A 27,213-nucleotide genomic window follows, 5' to 3' on the forward strand; every position below is an offset into this window, starting at 1 on the left:
ATGTGCTTTCAATGATAAAAAAAGATAAAAAAGCATAATCTAGAAGTTTTGCGTAGCGTTGCTAGGTAAGTTACATTAGCAAAACATGAAATTTTGGTAATTGGTGGTATCGACTTCCGGTACTAAATCTGGCTGCACAGCTATGAATTGAAATAAGTGCAAAATAAGGGGACGTTGAGCGGAGTCGAAACACAACAGGCCAATTTCGGCTTCGGGCTTAATATGAATAATTTTCTAACAGATAATTCGAACCGGAATTTGACACGTCCACCAGCAAGTCCAAAAAGCAACATTGGGACAAAGCGATCCGCATTTCTTCGAACTATGACACCTCATCTTGTTCATTTGAATTCATTGGGTTGCGTCCGGAACAATCGGGATTTATGCCAGAAATTTGCTTCGCGCAGCGGTAGAAAAGCGATTACATGGTGATTAGTAGAATTTTTAAATGCTCGTCTTTCAGAAAAACCCTGGAGAAGGAGTTCCAGTGTTGCATTTAAAACCAATTTTGGAGTAGTTTTGGCAGTATACGTATAAAGTAGTTCAAACCATAGCATTAAAGAGCTGTGTGGTGGCAGAACAGGTTGCGCTCTTGCCATGCCAGCACATGAACTATAAATCAAAGAAACACTTCCGTTCTATTTTTCAGAATAGGTTTCAAAAATATAGGTGAAGAACAAAGAAGCGCGAGAAAAATGATGTGAATGCTGTCACTAGGCCAAACGGAGCGTACGGCTTATCAAGGACATTTGGTGCTAAGCAAAATTGAGAAATGGGTATTTCAACAAAGCGAGCTTGCATTGATTGCTTGGCCATATTTTTAAAACATACAATTGTGCATTTGGAGAAAAAAAGTCCTTGGGCCTCGTGTTTGATGTTTTCTGAGCACTTTTTGAGCCGTCAAGAGCTCCCCGACAATGGACCTAAGAAACGACTTTGAGTAAATCTTCATCTTTGCGCTTACCAGGAGCTCCTCGTCGTAAATTTTTCCCACGTTGGAGACACTGTCAAGGGCTTCACGACCGACACCTTCATTTCTGCAAGAAAAACAATCAACGTACGCCTCTGCTTGATGATTTCCACAAAAACTTCGAACAGAAATACACACAGATCCTACTTATGTACGGTTGCCTGCCGTCATTGTTCAAAAGCAAAACGGCTACTATAACGGAATCGACTAATCAAGTCGTCTTGCTATTGGAGTGGCCATCTTAAAGGTTTTTTTATGCAAATAAGCAGTGCATTCATGGCTGGGAGAGACCAGCTTGCGATGTGTTCGCTCGCTAATATGAAGGTTCTTTCTAGCCGTCTCGGGTGATAGAGCTTGCGTAATCATGACTTTGACGTGATCATTGTCCACAAAAACGGCAAGCAACATTCAGACGCTGACTGATTATGTCACTTCCCGCCGACCCAACGCCACTGGTCTCCGATGAAGCGGCCGGGTTTTAGGTATTCGTGACGGAGAGGGGCATGATCACCCAGCTGTGCGCTGAACATGCGTTTTGGTTTGTAATAAACTACGTCCAAGGACGCAACGCAGAAGCGCCACGAGGTTTAAGACGAAACTTTTGGGCATTCAACCTGAATACTTCGACCTCACAAAGGAAACCTGCGACCACCGCGTGAAAAGAAATTACCTTCTTTTAACAAACCTTCGTGAAAACCATTTCCGAAGTATCCTAGGTCATTGCTACTACTTGGTGTCGCTGCCAGCCACAACAACGCCACCGACGAGACCCACCGGGTTTCTACCTCCAATCGCTTTCAAATCAAAGCCCTACAATTCGATTCCAATTATTTTCGAAGCTTATTCCGGATGTCCTAAGCCCTAAACAGGTGGCTTGTTGCGGCTAGAGAGTACAAGGTGCGCTACTCAGATACTCTTCCAGAAAGCTCTATCCACGAAGTTGTAATTCAACTTCCACCGGCTCCTAGCGCAGCATAGCAGGAAAGGGCCAAATAGATGTATTAAGCTTGTTCAATGAGGGTCACTAGCAGCTATGGAGGTTGCAGAAATCTGTCAGGTCGTGTTGCAGGTTTCTGGCGCGGTGGCATTCATGGCATATTCTGGAGTACTACGGAATTCAGCAGGCGGGACCAGAAGTCAGTTTTGCGTATACAAAGAACCCTGCAGCTGGGATCAAGATTACCAGCAGTTAGGTCGTCGTGGCGTGCCTGCATTATCCCGCCGCGTAGGATGTATGGCACCACAAGAAACAACGACGTTTTGTTAGAGTAAATTATTTTAGGTGCAAAGCAGTTTAGGCACACCTTGTCATCGTAGCTCGTTTGCTGTAGCAATGTCGTGCCACTGCCGTAATAAAGCGGCGCAGCCAGACAATGGCCCCAAGAAGGACCACAAATACGGCGTAAGCGTAACGGCATAACACGGTAGCTTAGAAAAACGCTGGGTTTATGCAGTTATTCCAGTTCGAACTTCTTAAACCGTTGGCGCTTTTCATACATCTACTCACTGTTTAGCGCCACAAAAACTGCAAGTACATGGGAGGCAAAACATCTGTATATTACCGGCAGCTCCTCATCCATTTAGTTAGAAACACCCGTTTGGTTTGATTTTTACGATACAAAGCGGAAAAGTGGCCGCCAAAAACGATGCGTTTCAAACTGCGTAGTAACCCGCCGGCTCATTTCAGATAAAAGCAAGCACAAAAAGAACAGAATTCTCGATTGCACTGTGCAGGCAGAGAGCGGGTGCGCAGTGGAAAAGCCGAAAATTCGAAGTGAATTCGACAAACCACCATTCAATTCATCCAGAGAAGGATGAGAGAGAGAGGTGAAGAGCATGATGGGTGGTAGGAGTGAGCGGATAACGGCGCCAGAGGCAATTATGACGAATCACCGCTCTTTACTTACGGTAGCTTTCGCGTTGAGTGGAACGACTTATTTTTTTTAGAGTATGTCAATTTGCTAGTCTGCCACTTCTATATAATGCTATGGTTTTGTCGCTGTGTTACTGGGTACCTCTGTTTGTCTGCCTCCCATTGTTTACCTCGCATTCTCTCTCTTTTTTAATTGTGTACTACGTCCTATCCACTGAACATTGATGTCATTATAAGGGGGAAGTCACCTCGTCAAGCTACTTTGAGCAGTAATTTTTTGCGACTGCTGATTTCGTTCATCTCTTCGCGAAACATAACTAAACTTTTGAATTCAATAGAAATTTGAGACAATATTTTCTAGTTAAATTTCCGAAAAAGCAATTTAACTTTTCATTATATTCTCTGATATCGAATTTTAAAAAGCTTGTTTTGCGTTTGTTATCTTGCGTTACTTTTAACTTCGTTCTGAGAACATTGCATGACTCATTTTCTTTCCTGTTTCGATGCTCAGTAGCTCTAAGCATGCGCATCTCCGCCTACAATCATTTCTCCCCCCAAACTAATCTATCATCATGCGTCTGGCAGGGCAAATGTTTATCACTTTTATTTTTAACAATCATAAGCACACATGCAAATAAAACCTAGACAATTCGCTGATAACTGTATCATATACTCCGCAAGCAAAAACACTGGAAACCGTAAATACAACAGTAAGAAGTCGAATCCCTTGCGCATTATTGCGAATAGTCGATGAGGCCCTGTTTCTAAAGAAATCTAACTCGATGTCATTTTTCATAAAGGTGCCGCTGTTCATCGCACCTACATTTCTTATTTTATTTTTCATTTGAATATTTATTTCTTGGCAAAAACCAAGGGGAGGCTGGGACTAAAAGCGAACGTGGCCTGACAGAGGCCTCATGCACCCGATTTATAGCGTACATAACAACACGTCTGCTCACAAGTTTAAGCATGATAGCACAGTCGTAATAGAGAAATAGCACAAAGCAAGAGTCATTACTACACTTCTTATGTATTATACAAACCATAGGTCTCAAATTCACAAAGGGATCACAATGTGCACATAACGCAGTAACTCGTATGCATCAACTTTCATCAGTTACACTACTATGTAAGAATTACGTATTAATATATTTTTGTTCGTAATAGTTTTTAATTTCTACTTTTAGGGGAATATGTATACATATACTTCGAACCCTATTTTATATATCAGTATTGCGAGCGTTTTGCTTAAGTAACACTTCTTTGTTACTTTGCAAAAGTAACACTTAAGTAACACTGTTTTCTAAACGTAAGTTCACTGGCGTCGAAGTTTCATTTTTTCTCCTAATTTTTTTATATTTCAGTTGACTGGTACCGGAAAGATTGCTCACAATAGTTCGTTCTTACTTTTGCAGTGAGCCGTATTGTATGCCTGAGATGGTAGCCAGAAGATTTATTGTTAACTTGGTTGTGGGTCTTTTCCTTATAAATGGTTTGCAGAACCTTCATGTTATAAATTTGGTCAGCTCGAAGCATTGGATATCCAGTAAATCAGGGACTTGTCCTCGAATCTACGTAACAGCCACGATAATCTAAATATATGCGTAAAATTCTTTTTTGCAATTCAATGAGCCTGTTTTAATTATTGTAGTTGTGGTCCCCCACACCAAAATCCCGTAGCATAGTTTCGAATAAATGAGAGCATTGTATAGGTTTTGTTTCAACCATAGTGGTATCAAATGGCCGATTGTATATATGAGGCCTCTACTTTTACAGTGTTCGGAGGACAAGTGAGCAATATGCGCATTCCACGAAAGTTGTTCTTGAAACCAAACACCTAAGATCTTCTGTTCTGTCACTCCGTTTAACTTGGTTCCGTTGAATATAATGCGGATTTCTTCCTCGACATTTTTATTGTAAGGCCTCAATATCGTGTAAGTTGTCTTTGTAGCGTTAAGTTGCAAGTTATTATCTAATAATCAATTTGATAATTGTTTTAAAAAAACATTTACCATTGAGTGAAGTTTAATTATATTATCAGATCTGAAGAAAACGTTAGTGTCATCCACATACATTACAAGTTCTTGCCGACGTTCTGTATTTATGATGTCATTTACACAAACTATAAAGAGCAACCGGTCTAACTTGGAGCAACCGGTCCAACTCTAATATGTATGATGCAATGGAGTTTAGTTGAGCAAACTGCTTTCTTTGAGATTTGAGTCAAATAGCTTTTTAAAAGGTTACCTGCCACGCCACGTATGCCATACCTCTCCAATTTATTAAGCAACATATTATGATTTATCGAATCAAATGCCTTCTTAAGGTTTAAAAACAGTCAAATCGTGAACTGCATGTTTGTAATGTTTGCAATGATTTTATCTTTATTGTACAGTAATGCTTGCTCTGTTGATTTAGATTTTTGGAAACGATATTGATACTTGGAAATTACATTGTGTTTAAGAAAGAAAGTCCATAGTCTATTATAAATTACTCCCTCAAATACCTTCGAAAAAACTGTTCAGTCGACACGGTTCCGAAATACACGTACAGTAATCTATTATGGCCTGAAAGTCACTGGAATAGGTGAAAACTTTCATTTGAGCGGAGGTTTTAGCTAAGCGAAATTCTAAAAATTTCTTGACAGTTCCCACAAATAAGAGCTAGTATGGGTAGAAAAGATCAGCTGGAAAGGGAAGATTTTTATTTAAAAAAATCTCGCAACAAAAATGTATAAATATAGTTGCCATAAAACGAACGGCGATATGCTCGCCTGTTTCGCATTCGCCCCTGGTGCCAGAAAGAGGTTCTCGAGCTGCTCATTCACCAAATCAATTACCCGTCGCCACCCCTTCATCCTAGCTTGTTGCGAAGCAGGTGCAGCATCCTCGCTGTTTATGTTGTTGTAGACACTTCTGCAAGTTGATTGTCACCCTCGAAATTATCTATGTCGTCCCCAGCTGTATCAACAATGTAAGCGCCACACTCAACCTCGGAAACGAGGACACATGGCCTCGTACAGCGTGTATTCCGTGTTAATTTGTCGTTCATGACCGCACTTGCAATGCATCCGGAGCTAGGCATTCAAACAGAGACTAACCAGCTGCGTGTACACACCTTGCCTTGTGTCCTTCCGGCTAACGGTTAGAGATATCTGCCCGCACGGGCACCTTGTATATTCAAGGTGACGGTAGTGGCGACACCGCGGACCCCGAGCCCATGTGGGTTGGACCCACCCACGCCCCGGCTGTGCGTGGCTTAGCCGTGTCCAGGGAAAAGGGCATCCTTGTGGCCGAGCCAATGCCAGGGTTGTTTTGGACCTTTACGGCCTCCTGGTGGCGGAGACACGCCACTTTGGCCCCTGCTTCCTCCAGACGGTACCCCAGGATCGACCGGCCCTGGGGAAATCAGCCAGTCGCCTTTTCCTATCTTCCTCACTCTCTCTTTTTCTGTCCTGTCATCTTTCCATGGCTGTCCTGTCACCTACTCTTCTCCAGTTTTTTTCCTCTTACCCTCAGGCGGCAAGGGTTAACTTTGTGCAAAATGGCCTACCTAAACCACTTTTCATAAAGTTATAGCGGCCACGTATGGATAGGGTGACTACCTGCACGCTCCCCTGGTTGGGCTCCGTGGTGGGCGGCCAGCGTGGCTATCGAAAAACACCAGCTATCCACATGGCGAAAAGCAAAACCCCTCCTGATCGGTCTCTGAAAAGTGCCCGGACCGAAGTTAATGCACAGTACATCCCGCTAAAAAACAGTGACAACTTTGCACGATTCTTTGTTATTCAAGGAGTCGAAGAACCCATGCAGACGAAATCCCCCTTTGCAATAGCCAAGGCGATCAGTCAGCTAGTAGGGAAGAACTACAATGCCAAAAAACTCCAGAATGGTGACGTACTGCTAGAAGTGCACACCGGAGAACAAAGTGCAAAAATCATGCAACTTTCAAAAATCGAAAACACGAATGTCACAGTGACAACACACTGCTCACTGAACTTCTCTAAAGGCGTGGTCTCCTAGTCCGAGCTATTCCACTGCTCCGACGCGGAGATTAAGAGAGAACTGGCGGAACAAGGAGTGATGGCAGCACGTAGAATATTGATCAAGATAAATGGAGAGGAAATGAAGACCAAAGATCTAGTCTTGACATTCAATTCGACCACACCACCAGACTCATTGAATGCAGCCTATCTGCGTCGCAAAGTGCGGCCCTACATCCCAAACCCTAGGTGGTGGTTTCAGTGCCAACGGTTTGGGCACGAGTCTGGATCATGTCGCGGAAAACCCACATGCGCTCGATGTGGAGGAAAAGCGCATGAGAACGAAAGGTTCGAAAAAGAACCCCACTGCGTTAACTGTTCTCGTAACCATGGTGCGTAATCCAGATCCTGTCCGGTCTGGAAGAATGAAAAAGAAGCCATGACGATCAAAACCACACAGAACGTGTCATACCCCGAGGCTAAGAGAAGGCTTAGTTTCCAGCAAAAAAGAAATTTTGCGGAGGTGGTGCAGCGGGGGCCGCCGCCAGCTCTGGTGTCTGTAGGCAGGCAAGTCGAACTAAGGGACCTGGTGTCGGTGATACGGCCCCCGCTCGTCCCAGAGGCTGTGCTGCCCCAACGCCCGGCACTGACTCGGTCCACGCAAGTGGACAGAGTGGACGGCTCAGCGGACTGCTCCGTCTCGCAGCCCTCTACAGAGGACGGGCCAGAAGCCGTTGTACCGGCTGTTGATGGGGTGGAGGAGGCTTCGGGGCTAACACGCAACAAAGCGGGTTCTGCCCTGGCTGCACGATCGACCCCCTCTTCTCGGGGGACGGTCGACATGCCCCAGAAGGCGCCGCCGAGAAGTGGCACTGTTGCAGGTGCGGCTCCTGCGCGACAACGGCCTGGGGAACCCACCGACCCTCAAAGGGTACCGAAGGGCCACGGAAAACCTAAGCGTCCAACAGGAGGCAGTGGAAAAGAGGTGGAGGAGGAGATTGACGTAACCTCACCCACACCTTCTTGAATACAGGAGGGCAAACCCGAAAAGACCGGTATGGTGCGAATCGTACAGTGGAACTGTCGTGGCCTATTGCTCAACATAGATGATATTCCCGAATTGTTGGAGAAGTCCCAACCGTCTATTATCTGTCTCAGGAAACTCATTTGTCTTCTAAGCACAATAATCCATTCAGGAAGCACAATCTTTACCGGAAAAAGACAGGACAAATTCGTTTGCATCTTACCGAGGAGTGGCAATCATCACTCCCCAGTCGATCCCGACAAACGAACTGAGGCTTCAAACCACTGTGGAGGCAGTAGCCATAAGAACACACATTGGAATAGCCCTCACGATTTGCTGCTTGTATATTCCACCAACCGTTTCAGTGACCCATAATGATCTGTTAAGACTCATAGTTGAGTTGCCTGAGCCTTTCCTGTTGCTGGGGGATCTCGATTTGCACAATCTACTGTTGGGAAGTGACAGCAGTGACACAAGAGGCCGACGTATCGAGGCTGTAGTGCTGGCAACTCCTTTGCACTTATTCAATAATTGGAGTCCCACTTACATCCGCTCATCAACCCGCACCGAATAACGCATCGACATCTCCCTTGCAACGCCATCCCCAAGTGCCTTTTTCACTTGGTCAACACTTCAAAACCCTCTCGGGATTGACCACTACCCAGTTTTTCTGGACTCATAAGCGGCGGTACCTATGCTAACAGAGTGCCCCGAAAGGTGGAAGTTGGAGGAGGCCAACTGGTCTCTGTTTGAACAAGGATGTGAAATCGAATTGCACGAAATACAAGATTTGAGTGCACATGAAGCTTGCAGCCTGATAACTTCACGGCTTTTGGAAGCTGCAAAAGTGTCTATTCCCGAGTCCTCTGGGACACTCCCCAGGAGGTCAAAGCCGTGGTGGAACTGTGAATGCAGGGACGCCCATGGGAAGCAAAACTGCGCATGCTCCGGTTTCAGACGCTACCCCACTGTCGAATGTCTAATAAACTTCAAACGACTCAGAGCACAGGCACGCAAGATAAGACGGCAGTCGAAACAGGCTTCATGGCAGGGCTTTGTAAGTTTCATAAGTAGTAACGTAAGCTCAAAACCCGTCTGGGATAGGGTCAGGAAAGTGAGTGGAACTTACAGTGCATTTACCATGCCACTTTTTGATGGTAACAAAGGCCTTGCCGAACAGGCAAACATTCTAGCCGAATATTTTGCCAAAGTGTCCAGTTCAGCCCATTACTCCGAATCATTCCTCAGGTATAAGGAACGGGCTGAAAGAGGAATAATTAAGATAAACTTAAGTAATGAAGAAGCATATAATGCACCTTTTTTCATGGCTGAACTACACCTGGCGATTGCTCAGGGAAAAAGCAGGGCTGCAGGACCACACCGCATTCATTATCAAATGTTAAGACATCTGACCACCAGAACCTTAAAAGCCATACTACATTTCTTCAATAAAATATGGTATGAAACCAACTTTCCAGTAGCGTGGCAGGCAACCATTATGCTCCAACTACTGAAGCCAGGTAAAGACCATGGTGAACCAGCAAGCTACCGGCCAATTGCCTTCAGAATCTGCCTCGGGAAATGTTTTGAACGGATGATCAACAAGCGGCTCACTCACTTTCTGGAAAAAAATCACGTTATTGATGCCCTTCAGTTTGGGTTCCATGCAAGGCACTCAACAACTGACCACCTTCTCCGTTTAGAAACTAAAATTAGGGAGTCCTTTATTCAACGACAACACTGCGTCTCCGTACTTTTTGACTTGTCGAAGGCTTATGACACCACATGGAAACATGGTATAATGCTAGATCTGCAGGGTTATGGTGTAAAAGGCAGAATGCTTGGAATGCTGAAAAGTTACCTCTTCTGTCGCTCTTTTCGAGTGAAATTTAGAACAGTGTTACCGTATGTGTATACTCACGAAAATGGCGTACCTCAGGGAGGTGTTCTTAGTGTTACGTTGTTCCTAATCAAACTAAACTCAGTTGCACTTGTAATGCCGAAATATTTTATGTATTCGCTTTATGCGGACGATATTCAGATCAGGTGTTCCTCGCACAACTTAGCATCCTGCCAAAAGCAACTGCAACTTAGCATAAACCGTCTGGTGCAGTGGGCAGAGGAAAATGGATATAACTTTTCTGCAGAAAAAACAGTCTGTGTGCCTTTCAGTCGGTACCGAGGAATTGTGTTAGATCATCAGCTGCACATTAAATCAGCCCAAATACATGTTCGAACTGAGCACACATTTCTTGGTCTAATATTTGATCAAACGTTAACATTTAAAAGCCACATTATTTATCTAAAACAAAAATGTCTGAAATCAATGAGCGTCTTAAAGCATTTATCCTATAGAACCTGGGGCTCAGATCGTACCGGCGTTTTGCGGCTGCACAACAGTCTAATTCGTTCCCACTTGGATTATGGCTACTTTATTTATGAATCTGCTCGCGAATCTGTACTCAAAGCTCTCGACCCTATCCACCACTCAGGATTGAAAATTAGCACCGGAGCTTTCAGTACATCGCCGGTACAAAGCCTGTATGCAGAAACTAATCAATGGGCACTTAACAAACGGAGATTACTCCTTGGAAACATGTACATAATGAGGATTTTTTCCTGCACCACTCACCCTTGTCGACAGCTATTTTTGAAACCTCCCTTTGAAACTCTCTTTACCAACAAGCCTCGGACTATTCCAATCATGTTTTTCAGGTTCCGCATTCTTAATGAAGCCCTTGACTTTTATGAAGATGATACCATGTTGGTCACCCAGAGAACCGGTTATGCTCCATGGGAATACCGCAAGCCACAATGAGACTTTTCCTTGCTGAAGTACATTAAGCACAACACTCCAAAGGAACTACTGCAACAAGAGTTCTTAGATATCCTATTTAGATATTTGGGATGTGCTACTTACTTCATAGATGGTTCTAAAGGAGAAAGGCATGGGGGAGCAGCTGCAATTGGACCTAATTAAGAAGAATGCCAGCGGCTCAGACCTGACGCTAGTATCTTCACTGCCGAACTGCATGCCATACAGCTCGTTTTAAGCAAAGTTTGCACTGAAAGGACACTGCAGTCAATCATCTTCTGTGACTCTCTAAGGCCACTCACAGCCCTGTGTTCAGGAAACAAAGCCAAAAATCCTCTGGTCCAACAAGTGCTTAACCAACTGATGGACTGTAGCAAAAATCACTTAGACGGGAGTTTCTGTTGGGTACAGAGTCATGTGGGAATTGACGGCAATGAAAAGGCAGATGCCCTCGCAGCCGAGACAAAAGAGCTTGAGGTGACAGAAACTCGTTTACCCTACCAGGTTTACAGACGGAGACTAAAATTATCAATAACGAAAAAGTGGCAGTCTGAATGGACAGAACTCAATGAAAACAAGCTCAAACTTCTGAAGCCGCATCTGAGAGAGTTGAGAAGCTGCAGACATAAAGAAAGATTTGTAGAGGTGGTGTTATGTCGCCTTAGAATTGGGCACACGCGCTTGACCCACAATTTCTTATTGCTGGGAGAAGACCCTCCAGAATGTGCGCAATGTTGGAAGCTCCTCACCGTAATACACATACTTATCGAGTGTCCTAGTTACTAAAACAAGCGTCGTGAATGTTTTTCCCACTTTTATACATTTCACATTCCATTGCACTCTATTTTACTGCTAGGTGATGAACCCCTGGTTTCCTTGGAATAGGTATTTAAATTTTTCAGTGCCATCAAGCTTTTAGAGAACCTTTGATTTTACAATGTTAAGTCAATGTTACATGAGCGGTTTATATATTTTTGAGTACACTCAAGCTTTTACAGAAACTCTGATTTTACCACTTTACATGATTTTTACATGAGCCTTTTACCGTAGTGTGTTCAAAATATATCACCTTGTGTCTTGCGCATTATAGCCAAATTTGGCTGCTGCGCCAATAAAATTCAAATTCATTCATCGGTTCGTGATATCCGGGGTCCTTGAAAAAAACATTTCGACGTAAAGCGGGCTTATACGTGACGCCAATGGGAGGAAAATTCATGGCAAGAAACATTTCGGCCTAAAAGATATTTCGAGATAGAGTTTGCTTTAACGAGCGATTACTGTATCTCGACGGGACTTTAAGCCATCTCTATAGTTTGCGCCACTGCTGCAGCTATTCTCCTCAGATTTTCAGCGCACACTTCTATACCTGTGCGAAAATATATTGTTTGCAATAGCCGAGACCTAAAAACTGACATAACTCGCATATGTGCGGTAAAAGCTCGAGTACTCGTGGTTCCTCTGAAGTACATCCGAGCCATCAATAATGAACAAGATAGAATTAGTACAGAGCCGCGCTGTTCGCTTGAGAATCCTCACAGTTGGCGAGAACAATCACTGTCACCTAACTAAAACAAAAACCTAAATTCCAATCTCTCCACATCAAGCTGTATACGCTTGTCGAGGCTATCTCTTCTACATGGTGCCGTTTTAACTGTGGATCTGTTGTTACTTGCATCCGCTCACGGCATCCGCTGTGGGCCTGGCTTATGCAATTGTTCTAGAAAAAAGTCCAGCTCCGTCAGCAAGTAAACGTACACTGCCACGCTAATACTTTAGATAAAAATACATTCTGGGGTGAGCTCATCGTGGAAGCCGCATTCTCTGGAAGCTATTATGGGTAATGCGAGAAATAGCTACGAGTGTGTTAACCCTTTCCGAGACGACTTCCAAAACTCGCAATCTCAAGTCGATGAAGAAAACGTAGTGGAATTCGAAAATGCTGAGGTTGATGTGGCATCCACCAATCGCCGCGAACACGACTACCTCTTTGATCTATATGACGACGATTACTAACGCCGTAATTGCGAAATCAACACTGATACTAAGCGTAAAAATCTGTCTGGCAATGCGCACCTCCGTCATTCGACGCTTGTGGGTGGATACAAATTTCCTGAATTTTGTTAGCCCACCATGAAGACATGAAATATGGAAGGTACCAGACGGAATATAATACCACGTAAACATTCCATCTTCGCGGCACAAAAAAACCAGCACGTATTTTGGAAAACATGACTGCTTTTCGTCTCGACATTAAACTTCGAAATCACCTCACCAACACCCTTGCTGTTAAGTCTGATAAAAATCGTTCAGTAAAGCTTGAATCTTACGTTATTATATTCGAATTACCAAGAATTGTAGCAATATTTTTGTGTACTGATGTGTAGTGGAAGATCGTAATTGAAACTTCAATGATTTGAATTTCTGGGTATCTGCAGCAGTAGAGTTTGGTCTAGCCAAGCCAGCATAGCAGACTCTGTATATGAAAGCTCATTATTTCGAACGCAAGTAGCTCCAGGGCCCGATATTTTAGACTACATGCCAGTGCAAGGGTGCCTTGGTGCCATACATACGTCGAGAATGCGCACCCCCGAACTACGCTCAAAGCATCATCGCCTACAGAACATCGTAAAGAACAAGGAAAAAATATTGGTACAAAATCAACCGAAATCCCAATGGTGCAGTTTATATACGACGTTTTTTACGGACTACGCCACTGTGCACGCGTGTGAAGTAGCGTATGGTGCTGTGGCAGATGAGGACAGCATCTCTCAGTTAAAAAGGGCAGAACCTGTGTTGCCAGTGGCGGCGTGGAGAAAGAGTACGAAGCACTGTGCCTGTTATGCACAAAAAAATGATTGCTTGGCTAAATACCATTCGTCTTGGGTTGAGTTTTTTTAAGATAACGATAATGTGGGTTTTTACTTTATTCGCTCTTTGCAGCTGAACATTTTGGCTCTTGTCTCCAGGAAGAAAATGCAGACTACTACGCGGAATCGTTTTCAAGAGTTATATTGTACACATGACTACGGAGTCCTTAAACCAGTGTAATGTTCCTTTTGTTCATGTTCAGTATTTCGAATTTACTTTTTATCAAACTGTGATGGCGTCCCTTTGTGTTTCAAATAAAGGAGTCTGCATGTTTTCATCAAATTGTTTACGTTTATGAACTTCACTTCTCAGAACAAGAGTTATTTATGTTGTTGTTTTCACCAAAATATCTTGGGCGTGTTGATACTGTGTAACCTGCATTGATTGTGTACGTCAATTTGTTTAAGTCGCATAATGCTGTTGCCACCCCCACCTCATGTAAAGCTCTCGGCACTTCAAGGTGCAAAAATGAAATGAAGTCGTGACAATGATGCATAGCTTTTTCTGATGGTATGCCGTTGAATGGAAAAGAACGCCAAAATGCATACTCATTGAAAACTAACACTTTCTAACGCTTACGGATTCTCGCTGGGTGCTTCTCATTGACGTGTCAGCGTCAACATGCCACTGTGAGCATTCACGTTGCCCACCACGTCACTTCACTTATCTTGCGGGTTAGGAAGTGCTTCAGTGTCCTGTGTGTTTGACTCAGACTGTTTCCGCAGTAGCCACTATCTGATTTATCTCAACCTTATTCCAAGCCTGGTGAACCGGGACTGAAAACTGATTCAGGATGTAGACTGAGACCTGTACCGATCGACATCAGCTACAATCGTCGTTAGTACCTTAGGTAACCCATGCCCAAGTCGGCGGGCAGCTTTGCGAACAACGATTAGTACTGCGTTAGTGGAGAAATCTTGACCGGCCTCTGAGCTACAAATTTCTCGTCTTTGGGCCATCCGACGTCGCGCTGAACTAGCGCCTGGCATAATCCAGCATCAGTCGAGGCACTTCGTTGTCGAGGCCGTAGACGACGATATTGTGCTTGCTGAGAACATGTGCAGCAGCAGCAAATCTGTCGCAACACCAAGAACAATATTAGCAGGACTGGAAGCCGTATCGAGCGAAATGAAGGTGTGCTGCTTGAAAATGTTCAGCTATAATTGTGCCTGATGTCGTTTCGTCTACATAGTTGAGTCAAAACCTCAGACACACTACCGGCGGTAAAGCATCCATATCAAGCATGACCATTTATGTCTCACTGCCCAAGTTGGGCCAAGGGAGACGTCCGGCTTTTGGCCGGAACCATTTCTCATTTGTGTATGGTACAAAGTACAGGCAATAATTTCGGGATCTTTGCCAAAAAAATGCAGCATGCTTATTTATGGATTCACTGAGTGTTCACGAAAACAAAATTGAGAAACGATTCAGATATCTGGAGTTTTACTTGAAGTTTTGAATAAAAACAAGCGAGTGGGAAGTTCCAGTGACAGTAGCCGTTCGTATAACAGCCAAAGCTTCAATATCACCCAGTTTCCTATGACACATACAGAGCATAGTCGCTCGGTAGAAATATGGGAACTTACCTGAACGTTATCCTGAAAAGGAAAATAAATATTTTGCGAGTCTCGGCTAAAATGAAGTAAACACTCTTCAAGAAAATGCAACACAATAACCTACCTTATTGATAGAGCATGATTTGTAGTGGGATGATAAACATCTTGGAACTCTGCATTTGTACCCAGTTTTTGGAGATAGGATAAGGATGATAAACATCTTGGAACTCTGCAATTGTACCCAGTTTTTGGAGATATGATAATTATTTTGTGTCCATGAGAAAGATAGTGCAGGTCACAAGGGGACGCTCAACGCGTGAAAGAAAAACAATCACAAAATATGAGCAAGCGGGCAAAAAAGGTTAAGGGTGGCAACTTCGGGCAGCATCAGGTTTTCTTGTGGGGTCAGGTGAAGAAGAGGATTAAGAAAAAGTCGACTTACCACAGAACTAACGGGATCCATCACTGGTGTCATCATCTTAACACCCTCATTGTTTACCGAAGCATGCTCCAGGCCGAGCGCGTCAACCTCCCCAGTGACAAAAAAATGGTAGAAATGATGAGGGGTAATTGTTTCTCTTCGCGCCTACTGTTAAAACTGTTGTTTTTTAACTGCATATTACACCCCGGAGTTGGCCCGTGGAGGCTTGCGGTTCTAGTGCACCTAGTATAAATTGTTAAGATCCTCATCCCTGTTTAGTTACTCTTTTAAACTTCATTCCTTTTCGTCTTTTGTATAAAGACTCTTGCTTTCCTGCACACTTTTATGTGCTTCGCGACCCGTTAAACACAAGTTGTCTTTAAGACGCCTCAAAACAAATTAAAGCATCTCGAAGTGGCTGCTTCTACACGAAGAACTCTTCTAAAACTGTGTTATAAAGACTATGAAGGAGTTTATTTATAAACATACTCAAGGTGTCTTTGTGAGATCCATATACTCCGTACTTTACATAAAGACGCCTTGACAGCATATAGGAACGTTTCGCTGCAGAATTTAAAGATGTTAAGTATTGCTGTGTTGTCAGCGTTTAATTATTGTTTTCTTTTAAATATACATTCGGAGGCACGTGCATAGCGCAATAATGTCGCCAGGTTTCTTACCCGGACCTTTAGACGCACAGAAGAAGGAATAAGGGTGCGGTTTTGCCATATTGTGAATAACGAAGCCACCCAGGCAGTGACGATTCAATGGTACATTTATAATAACCCCTATGCGAAATTGATTTGTGATCTAGCAACACTGATGAAAACACGACCGTCCGCCATATTGGTACGGGCGACGATCGGGAATTCTCGTACTGTTTACTGTGGAAGAGTAGGTGACGGTAACGGGGTATGGCTCAGACTGGACGGCCATTTCCGGGTCCTGACCACGGAGTGTGAAGGAAGGACTCGTCTGCACTGCCGACTGTATCTGAGAACTCATACCAGTCGTGATGCCGCGCCAGAGACCCATCCTAGCGGCAGCGGAGTGGCATGCCGCTTAGCCACCGAGGCGCATTGCTCGCCTTTATCGGTGCGGATAAACATGTGCGACTCGCAGTAAGTAAATGTTTGTTTGTTTTTTCCTTGGCGCGAGTTAACTGGTATGAGCAATTTTATAGCACTTTGTTCACCGTTTTTTACCATGCTAATGCGTAGCCGGGACCCTGTTGCAGTAACCCTGAAACAGGAAATCGACAATCCACCCACCGTGCCATTAGTGGGTTGATTGAAATGCCGTACATCGAATTTACGGTATGATTTTTGCGAAGATGTTTACGGAAAGGTTGCGGCCGCTTTCCGTGACGGTCGTCCGCCCACGCGTTGGCCGCAAAGCAACCATGCTTTGCGGCGAAGTCAACTGCAAAAGTGCACATGCGCCTTAATTTTCTTTTTTGGCGTGTTTTCATTATTTATTTCGCATGTCCTGCCGCAAAAAATGTGTTTCTGCGTCTGGCTTGTCCTTTTTTGTAGCATAAGCTACACTGGCCGAGGTTGAGCTGTTTCGTGTGTGCCTTGAAGGGCCGTTCTGGGCAAGCGCGAGGGACTTTGGATTGGATTGGATTTGCTTGGCTTGTATTGGACTGTATTGGATTAAAGTGGATTGTGTTGGATTGTGTTGCGTCATAGCCGTGGCAGACCCACTGGCGCCGGCGCGTGCCCAGGTGTGCGACTAAATTGCTCAGTAGCCAAGTCTGACGCTGCACCGGAGCCTCTTGATAGCGGTTTCGCGTGGCTCGTGAAGACTCGTGCTGTGCACGTGCGAGAAGCAGTGACTGGACTGGACTGGACTGTATTACACTTAATTAGACTGGACTGGACTCGATTGAACTAGATTGGACTGGATTGCTCAACCTTAGCCCACGCTACTTATATCCTGGCATAGCAGAGCTAAGCAACTACTATTTTTTACAGTGGGGTGGTTGTGGTAGTTTTTAAAGCGCATGTTCTGAGTGTGCCGGAACAGATAATATTGTAAAACCTCATTAGCTCTAACTCACTGAATTAAGGGATTTTTTTAATTCGATAGGTCATCGGTATAGCCCGAATGTTTACCTAATTGTCTCGAAAGGTTTTTGGAGTGAGTTCCAGATAATCATAATATTGCTTGCTTAAGATATGACGAACGCGGTTATGCGGGTACTGGTATCATTGCGCACGGTGAGGTTTAAAAATGTTAAACTTCCTTTTCTTGAAAATACATTAACAAAACATGCAGCGATACTTGCACGCCCGAACTTGAAAAACAATTTTGACCTCATTGCTGTTTGAGGTGAGGCCCTTGCAACCGTGTTAAGCAAGACACAAAATCTGGTCATTTTGAGTCTGTTCCTTGCGGCCGCAGCGTTCTGCTCAGTCCGTTTACCATAAACTGTAGTGGACTAGTCCTGTTCTTCCCTGAGTGCTATTTACTGTTACTCTCTCTGTTCTTGCAGGTTGGGGCTAATCCAGGTGCTCAGCAGCTGCTTTCACTCCGAGAGAACAAATGGCTGGCACTATGTTGTGTGCGTCACCTCTGAGACGGACAGTGGGGCGATTGTGGAGGCAGCGTGTCGAGTGCCCGACGGGTTGCAGTGGAGCATGCCGTCACATCCTGGCGGCTGCGCACCTACTCGTCTTCTTGCAAGCCCAAGGTTTTAAAGAGTGCCACCGGATCTTCCGTGCACTGAGCTGCCACAACAGTGCGGACGTCCGAGACAGCAGGGCATCAAGCGAGCGAGTGTCCAAAACATTTACTGGAGACGCCAGCGAGAAAAGTGCCCCTCCTTTCCCTTGCCAATGTGTCTGTTCGATGAACGTCGAGTCCACGAGCAATGCGAGCAGCAACAAAGTGCCGTGCATGTGCTTGGGAGAAAACTTGATAGCCTTGAATATGGGTTTTTTGCCTCAGTTTTGCTGGCCTCGCCGCCCACAGTAACAGAAACAAGGACTGACATGGCACCTGAAGGGTCACGTATGAGCTACCAGCAAACATTCAAGCCACATCACGGCGTGGTCATCTCGCGAGCACGCAGAGGCTGGGTAACGTCGTGTTTTCTAGACCGCAGCATGCAGGCGTGCGCGACTGCTTCCCTTTCTTTCATTTATATCCATAGTTTGCGATACTGCATGCGCTATAAATCAGTGAAGTTGTTTAATTTACTAGGATTTGCACTGTGAATACAAAAAAAAGCAAAGGCACTCAAGCTGATGCGCGGAGGACTGATGCAACTCTGGCCTTTTTTCTGATGAAAACTTGAAAATTGCCTCAGGTACCTACATCAATGGCCAGTATCATAAAGTCGGAGGCACGCATGCAGTATGTGACAAACTAGAGGAGTGAATGTGCGATTTAGTCGCAAAATATTCGACAGTAAATACATAGTGGCTGAAATGACAATGGGCAACAAATTAACTTGACGTAACAAAAACCCGTCATCCCGGCAAACAGGAAACCAAGCGCAAAATCTCGAATTTTTGAACGTTAGATCATCATAAAAGAGTTTATGCCACTTCCAGAATCCTATAGCTCACCATTTTTTCTCACTAAAGATGCCGCGGAGCCAGCTTTAAATCAGCCACAGCTGGAGTTTAAGCTGTGCGCGACCTTCTTACGATCGGAAGAGACGCGTGTCCGCCAGTCGAGGTGGCACGGAATTGTTAAGAAGTGTTCACCGCAGGCTCCGGGGTTCTTGTTACTACAGGTATTCAGTTCTGTTGACTTTTTATTTATGGGATTGTTGTGTATCTCATAGTTCACCATTCTTTCTCACCAATGACGATGCGGAGACAGCTTTAAATCAACTACAGCTAGAGTTTATGCAGTGCGCGACCTTCTTGCGATCGTAAGAAAAGCGTGTGCCCCCTAGAGGTGGCACGGAATTGTCTAGAGGTCTTCACCGCCAGATCTGCAGTTCTCGTTACTACAGGTGTGCAGTTTTGTTCATTTGTTTATATATGAGGTGGTTGTGCATACCAGAGGGAACTTTTCTTTCTCAGCAAAGCCGCGCGGGCCGAGATTTCTGTCAACCGCAGCTGGAGTTTAAGCAGTGCGTAACCTTGCGAGCGTAAAAGAAGCGTGTTTACCAGGCAAGGTGGCACGGAATTATCTAGATGTCTTCTGTGATGGCTTCGGTTTGTCGTTACGGCAGGTATACAGTTTTGTTGATTTTTTTAAATATATGGGTTGTTTTTCGTAGCAGAAGGCACCATTCTTTCTCACCAAAGGCGCGCGGAATGAGATATAAATCGGCTGCAGCTGGAGTTTAAGCAGTACGCGACCTTCTTACGATCACAAGAGACGCGTGTCCGCCAGTCGAGGTGGCACGGAATTGTTTTGAGGTCTTCACCGCTGGCTCTAGAGTTTTCTTACTACAGATATTGAGTTTTGTTGACTTTTTATTTATTGGAGTGGTATGTATTCCTTAGCTTACCGTTCTTTCTCACCAAAGACACCGCGGAGCCAGCTTTAAATCAACCACAGCTGGAGTTTAAGCAGTGCGCGACTTTATTGCGATAGCAAGAGAAGCGTGTCCGCCAGTCGAGGTGGCACGGAATTGTCTAAATGTCTTCGGTGATGGCTCCGGTGTTCTCGTTACTGCAGGTATGCATTTTTGTCGATTTGTTTAATATATGTGGTGGTTGTGCATACCAGGGGCCACCGTTATTCTGCACCAAAGGCACGCGGAATGAGATTTAAATCAACCGCATCTAGAATTTAGGCAGTGCAAGACATTTTTACGATCGCAAGAGACGCGTGTCTGCCAGTCGTGGTGGCACGGATTTGCCTAGAGGTCTTTACAGCAGGCTCCGGTGTTCTTGTTATTACAGGTATTCAATTTCGTTGATTTTTATTTTTTGGATTGTTCTGCATCCCATAGCTCACCGTTCTTTCTCACCAAACACGTCACGGAGCCAGCTTTAAATCAACCACAGCTGGAGTTTAAGCAGTGCGACACATTCTTGCGATCACAAGCCAAGCATGTGCCCCATTCGAAGTTGCTCGGAATTGTCTAGAGGTCTTCACCGCCGGATCTGTAGTTCTGGTTACTACTGGTATGCAGTTTTGTTCACTTTTTTATATAGGGGGTGGTTGTTTGTAGCAGAGGGCACCGTTTTTTCACGCCAAAAGCGCGCGGACTGAGATTTAAATCCACCGCAGCTGGAGTTTAAGCATTGTGCGATCTTCTTGCGATGGCAAGAGAAGCGTGTTTGCCAGGCGCGGTGGCACGTGAATGTCTTGATGTCTTCGGTGCCACCTCCGGAGTTCTTGTTACGGCAGGTATGCAGTTTTGTTCATTTTTTGTACATTAAGGGGTTGTGCGTACCAGAAAGCAGCGTTCTTTCACACAAAAGGGCAGCGGAATGAGATTTAAAACATCCGCAGCTGGAGTTTAAGCAGTTGATTTAATGCAGTAGAACAGTTCATTAGGAGTGCGTGACTTGTCTAGTCAGTTTTAATATAAATATTTAACATTTGTCGTAGCCCTTCGAAAGCTACATTCTTGTACAAAACATGCAATACTGCTTACTAAGCCTCTTTCTGCTTGCACTGCTCTTTCATCCCCAAACATATCTAACCTATGTCGAACACTAATTATTCATTGCCTCCATCATTACGGGAACTTCTCTTGGTGTGGGTGCCTGGACACGCTGGAATCTCCATTAACGTATCGGCAGACACTCTGGTGGCACTTGCATTGAATAGGCAGGAGTGGCAATCCCAACACCCACAATTTCCTCACCTCGGCACCTTTCGTAAATTTGCCCTTGTTTAACGCTTGGCAGAATCTGCGTGCGTAGGAGAGCTTCAGCATTTCCGGTACTCCTGGAAGTGCAGGATTGGTGAATCACGGGCTGTGAAGTTACGATGATAGTATTTCGCTATGGCGTACGATATTTTAAATATTATTTGCACCCCTGTGATGTGCACCCTTACCCCTTGGTGTACGTTTAATGAGTTAGAGACAATAGAAGATTTTTATGGTTCTGCGGGTGATTCACCTAAATACGTAGACAATTACTACGAACAAACTTTTCACCAGTTGGCCCGCCCACTGCCGGTTCCACTAATATTATCATTCGTAACGAACGTCCTCGGTTTTGGACGCCGATCTTAGCTGCGCCGTACACCTATTCTTTTCTGTATCTGGCCCTCTACCGTGCTACTGTGAGACCATGATGGCGGGCTTCTCTATAAACCATCCCATAACACCTACTTATTCTCTTCCTCGTCCCTGCGTCTCCTTCACTGCCGTACCTTCTTGCGAACTTTTCCAGGTTCTCCTTCTTTCAGCCGTTTCGCATTTATTAGCTTTGATTTTATACCAGGTTCACTCTCTCTCATGACATACCACATTTGCGTGTCGATTTAAGGTGTGTCTTTTTTTTTTCATTGATATTCACCTTTTTCTATAAACGCATACACCAAATGCCATCTTTATATATATTTATTTCCTGTCCGATTTCTCTGGCTGGGTATGAGCAGTTGTTCTGGAACCAACCAACCCCAACGTATTCACGGGCATTCAGCGCTCGAACGACGGGCGAACGTATCTTTTCAGGTATATACTATCGCGCACAATGCTCCGCAACTTTACTAAGCTCGAAGTGCTTGAATTCAAAACTAAGAAACGAGCAAACACAAAAACGCACAATAAATGGACGACATTCTGAACAAGTAGCTCAAAATAAACAAGGCACAAAAAGGAAGCCTTGGGAAGCCTAAAAGCGAGCATAACAAGCCGAAATTACAAACAAGCAGAGAAAATATTGAAAATAAAGACTACAAGCAAAACAGGCATAACATACTAACGCGCTTGACTGCCCATGACTGAGTGATCAACCCCCCTTCCTAGGTAACTATGATCTGTCACCACACTGCGCCACTTTACAACGTTTTATTCGCTAGAACCCGGCTACTAAAAAACGAGCGAACTCAATAATGGTACTCTGCATTAAGATGCCTTTGCAAACAAGCAAGGAAAACGCTGGAAAAAAACATGTCTCAGAAAGCAAGCCTAACATATTCCCATGCGATCAGCACGCTAAGGATTGAGGAACGCAGATTTCCTGGATAAATATTATATCTAATAACACTTTGCTTCTTTACTAAGCTTGATGTGCTCGATCTCAGCCACTAAGATATAAGTGAACCCAAACATCGTGCTCTGGACGCGACGATATTGCAAATAAGCAGTACAAACACGCGGAAATGGACATGGGGCCCCCAAAAGTGGACTAACACACTCACGTCATTCAGCACGCGAGTGACAAAGGAATACACTCTACCAGGGTAACTATTATGCCTAAAAATACTCGGCTTGCACTCTACTATGCCCTACGCGCTATAACTCTGCTATAAGTAACGTGAGAGCCCAAAAATTTTACTCTGAACGTGGCGACACCTCAAACAACCAGCGTAAACGCGGGAAATTAAACAAGTATGCCCGAAAAGCAGGACTAACCCACTCACAGGCTTTCAGCTTGCGAATGATCTGCGAATGCACCTTTCCCGGTTAAATATTATCCCGCACAATACTCCGCCACTGAACTACGCTTCTGGTGCTTGAACGCAGCCACTAACAAACTAGCCAACCCAACAGTCGCACTATCAACCCCATGACATTCAAACAAAGCAGCACAAACGCCGTAGAATAAAGGAGAAGGCCCAAAATGCAAGGCTACAATACGATAATTCAGCACGCTAACCATTGGGAAACGCCCCCTTTCTCGTTAAATATTACCCCATGCACTACTCCAGCACCTAAGTAACCTGGACAGGCTTGTACTCAGCTACTAAGAAACTAGCGCACAAAACACTCGTACTGTGGACGCGGCGACACTGTAAACAAACAGAATAAACACGGGAAAATGAAAAAGAGGGCACCAAAAACAGGCAAAACATACTCACTAAATTCACCACGCGAGTGAGCGAGGAACGCATCCTTCCTGATTAAGTAGTATCCCTGGCAATATTCTGCCTTTTTAGTAATGCCGACTGGTTTCAACTCAGTTAATAAGAAACGAGCGAGTGCAACAATTGTATTCTGTACCCGACAATATTTAAACAAGCAATTCCAAACGCGAAAAAAAAATCAAGAAGCGCGGAAAGCAAGCCTAACAAATTAAGGTATATTCCCCTCCCGGATGAGTCGGTAACGCAGCTGTTCTGGGTAAATTTTATGTCTCACCATTCTACATCTCTTAATAAGCTCGACGCCTTCTAATTCCGCCACTAAAAAACGAGCGAACCCAGAACTCTTACTGTGGTCGCGAAGATATTGCAAACAAGTAACGCAAATGCAAAAAAATGAAAAATCTCTCGCCATCACCACTGACGGGAAACTTCACGAGGTGCGAAGCATTCAATGTATACGCGTATTCAAAGATTGTAAGTCTCCCTGTTATCGTTTACATAAAAGACGTGACAAGTGAGAACCCTCATGTACCGTGAAATGGATAATGACCTCAAAGATTCAAGTGCTACATTGGGCGACCCCCGGGCAATCAGTCACTTACGAAATCATATACACATTGAAAAAATGCAGAAAGCTGTACCTCTTCATTTTATTGAACCCATCATCCAACAAGCAGAATCCCATGCGGACTTCAAAAACCCCTTACAAACCAGCCACTCGCATTTGCCACGTTGGAAGCCGTAATACCAGGAGTACTTTCCGGCTACCCAGGCCTCATAGCACCCTGGCTGCGAGCAGCATTTGGTACGTGTACGCACACCAAACCTATATAGCATAGTATTACATCACACGCCTACAAAGAGATCGCCTACAGAACAAACTTGACATCTTCACACGCGCAATCGTAAACCATTACGGTGCAGGCCTTGCTTGGACCTGTCTTGGGGGCCCCCGTTCCCTCAGGGTACACAACCATACTAGACAAAATATTTCAAGCTTTACGCCATTAACCATGCTGTGTTAGCTATGGCGTTTATTGTAACTTACTTCTACCGCCCTCCAATAGCATGCTCATAGATTCTTACGAGGCCCTCACTGCAGAGATCATATAATTCTACCGTCTATAAAATTTTAAGTGGAAATAAACTATTGCCGTATAAAATATCATCCTCCGAATTGACTGGGCGCCTGGCCACGAACCATTTTCTTTAGGCAAACAGGCGGCCCATCAGGCCGATCAGGATAGTTCCCATTCCAACCACCAGTAGTTCCTGTGGTAAGGCCGTCCCGGGCCCTTCGCCCTCACCAGCGCCCTCACCAGGAAGGATGTACCGGTCCGTATTAATGCAAAACCTTCAGCTCGCACCTCAGCCGCTTACAAGCTCTTTCCCGCTCCGGCGAAATGTTTATTAACGAATAATGTAAATCAAGACTACACGCCCACACTTCGCAAGCAGTATACCAAACACCTGTTCCCCCCTCCCCGCTGTCCTTACTGCTATACCACCACTCCCTCATACTTGCAACACCTAGCTTTGCCAGCCGCAGTACATTTATATCGCCTGAACCACACCCCGAGCAACAACAAACTGCCGCACAACAATTATCGGAAATTGTAGTTAATTTAATTAAAAGCGGTATACCGCGTGGTGTTTCTGTGGGAATTTTCCGATAGAACTGGCCAACCTGAGCGAACTCCTGACTGCCGTCAACACCTAGAACTGGCCCTTCCACTTCAGATAGAAGACTGGACCAAATATTCAACCTACTGACAACGACCAGCATTTGTTCATTTTTCCTCACCGCCCTTCCCAATTCGTTTCTTCCAAGGTCACAAGAACTCTCCCTCTTTAAAAAGAAGTTCTCTCTTTCTTTCCCCAAGGCCCACGGGAAGAAATCGGAGATGAAACAGACATGCCCACGGAGATGTAACCCGTGGCTTGTAAAGGTATGCAGCTTTCCTGAAAAATGCTCGTGTTTTTGAACACGAAGTGTTCTATCGCGAGCAGTTGGAAAACGAATGTTACGGTGTGATGTTTTAGTAGGCGTTTTTGCCCACCGAGATAAAACGTTCTAGCGCGGAGTGTGGGAAGTTGAGTATTCCGGTGTGTTTTTAAGCTTGCGTTACGTTCTAGCACGTGGCGTTAGAAACCCAGCGTCTGGGTTTCGTAGTATCATGACTACAAGAGACGACGACGACACGAGACGCCGACAGCCAAGTTCATTGCGTGCTTCGCCGGTAAAACAGGGCCCAGAAGATAGCCATGTGATACTCACGTCATTAGAGCGAATGAGAGATGAACGCACCTTCATGGTTAACCATTAACCCTCACAATACTCCGCCAAATTACTACTCTCGACCCGTCTGAGCTCGGTCATTAAAAACGAGCAAACCCAAAAATCGTACTCTGCTATCGGCGACATTGCAAATAAGCAGAACAAATGCGGGAGAATTAAGAAAAATGCCTGAATAGCAAGCCTATTATATTCACGGGGGTTCCCCTTGGAATGAGCGAGGCACGCATGCCTTCTTGTTAACTATTATCCCGCAAGATAAGCTCGAAGCGCTTGAACCTAGCTACTAGGGAACGGGCGAACATTGAGCAATCATCCTTTTGACGTGACGACAGGACAAGCAAGCTTGACAAACGCTGTAACCAACAAAAAATGTGCGAAAAGCACGACTTACATTCTCACGGGCAATCAGAGCGGGAATAATAGAGGTAGGCACCCTTCCTGCTTACGAATTATCCATCACAATACTCCACCACTTTACTATGCTCTAGGCGCTAGAAATCTGCTATCGGAAACAGGCAAATACAAAACTCGTACTCTGCACGAGACGATAACCAAAACAAGCTGCTCAAATATAGGAAAATGAATGAGGGCCGATAACCAACCCCAACATTCTCGCCGTCATTCAGCGCGCGAATGAGCGAGGAAAGCACATTTCCTTCTTTTATATTACGCAGCGAATGTATACACTGCCGAATGGAATATTTACTATTATACTTTTCGGGAGTAGAACTCAGTTCAGTTTTACTTTTTACATAGTGGTCACCATCTGTCGGGAATTTTGTTACAACACGCCTTCGGAGGGGTCTATGTATTGACCGCAAGCGCGAGTTCCTAATTTTTTACGTGTATGACAAAACAACGTATTTAGGACGAGTAAGAGGTCGAAGTTTCATACGCGAGCGTGAAATAGTATAGTGGATCACTCGGCCGTCACATGGTACTACCGCTAGTAATTACATATTCTAGGAGTACTAGAACTCCTTTCCTGTCAGGTGGTGGTGCCAACGACATTTCTACGTGAACGCGTAGGTGCTTTATCGCACAAATAACCCATGGACGCGGGAGCGGAACCAAGAAGCCATTTTCAGAACGGCTGCCGAAGGGCAAACATTTTTACTAAATCTTCTAACAGAAAGCTTAGAGAAGCGCAAAAGCTAACAGGGCTTCCTACCTTCGCTAAAAGTGCGTCGAATCGATAGTCACACCGTCAAAGACTGCACTAAAAAAATACCCATGCGACAATGTTTCCTCCTGTATATAAACATATTCTTTGTTGCATCGATGCTCAAGAACACACTTAAAAAAACAATTCTCTGTTTCACGTAGCAGTTACATTTTCTTTTTGTATTTCGTAGAGTACGCTAAGAAAGCCATATCAAGGCATTGGTATTTCTAGCTTTTGTAGAGGCGATTGGTCATAGTGCAAGATAAGTCTTTTTTTCCTAG

This window comes from Haemaphysalis longicornis, unplaced genomic scaffold (assembly GCF_048455015.1).
Source record: "Haemaphysalis longicornis isolate Haplotype H1 unplaced genomic scaffold, Haemaphysalis longicornis Haplotype H1 scaffold_11, whole genome shotgun sequence".
NCBI lineage: Eukaryota > Metazoa > Arthropoda > Arachnida > Ixodida > Ixodidae > Haemaphysalis > Haemaphysalis longicornis.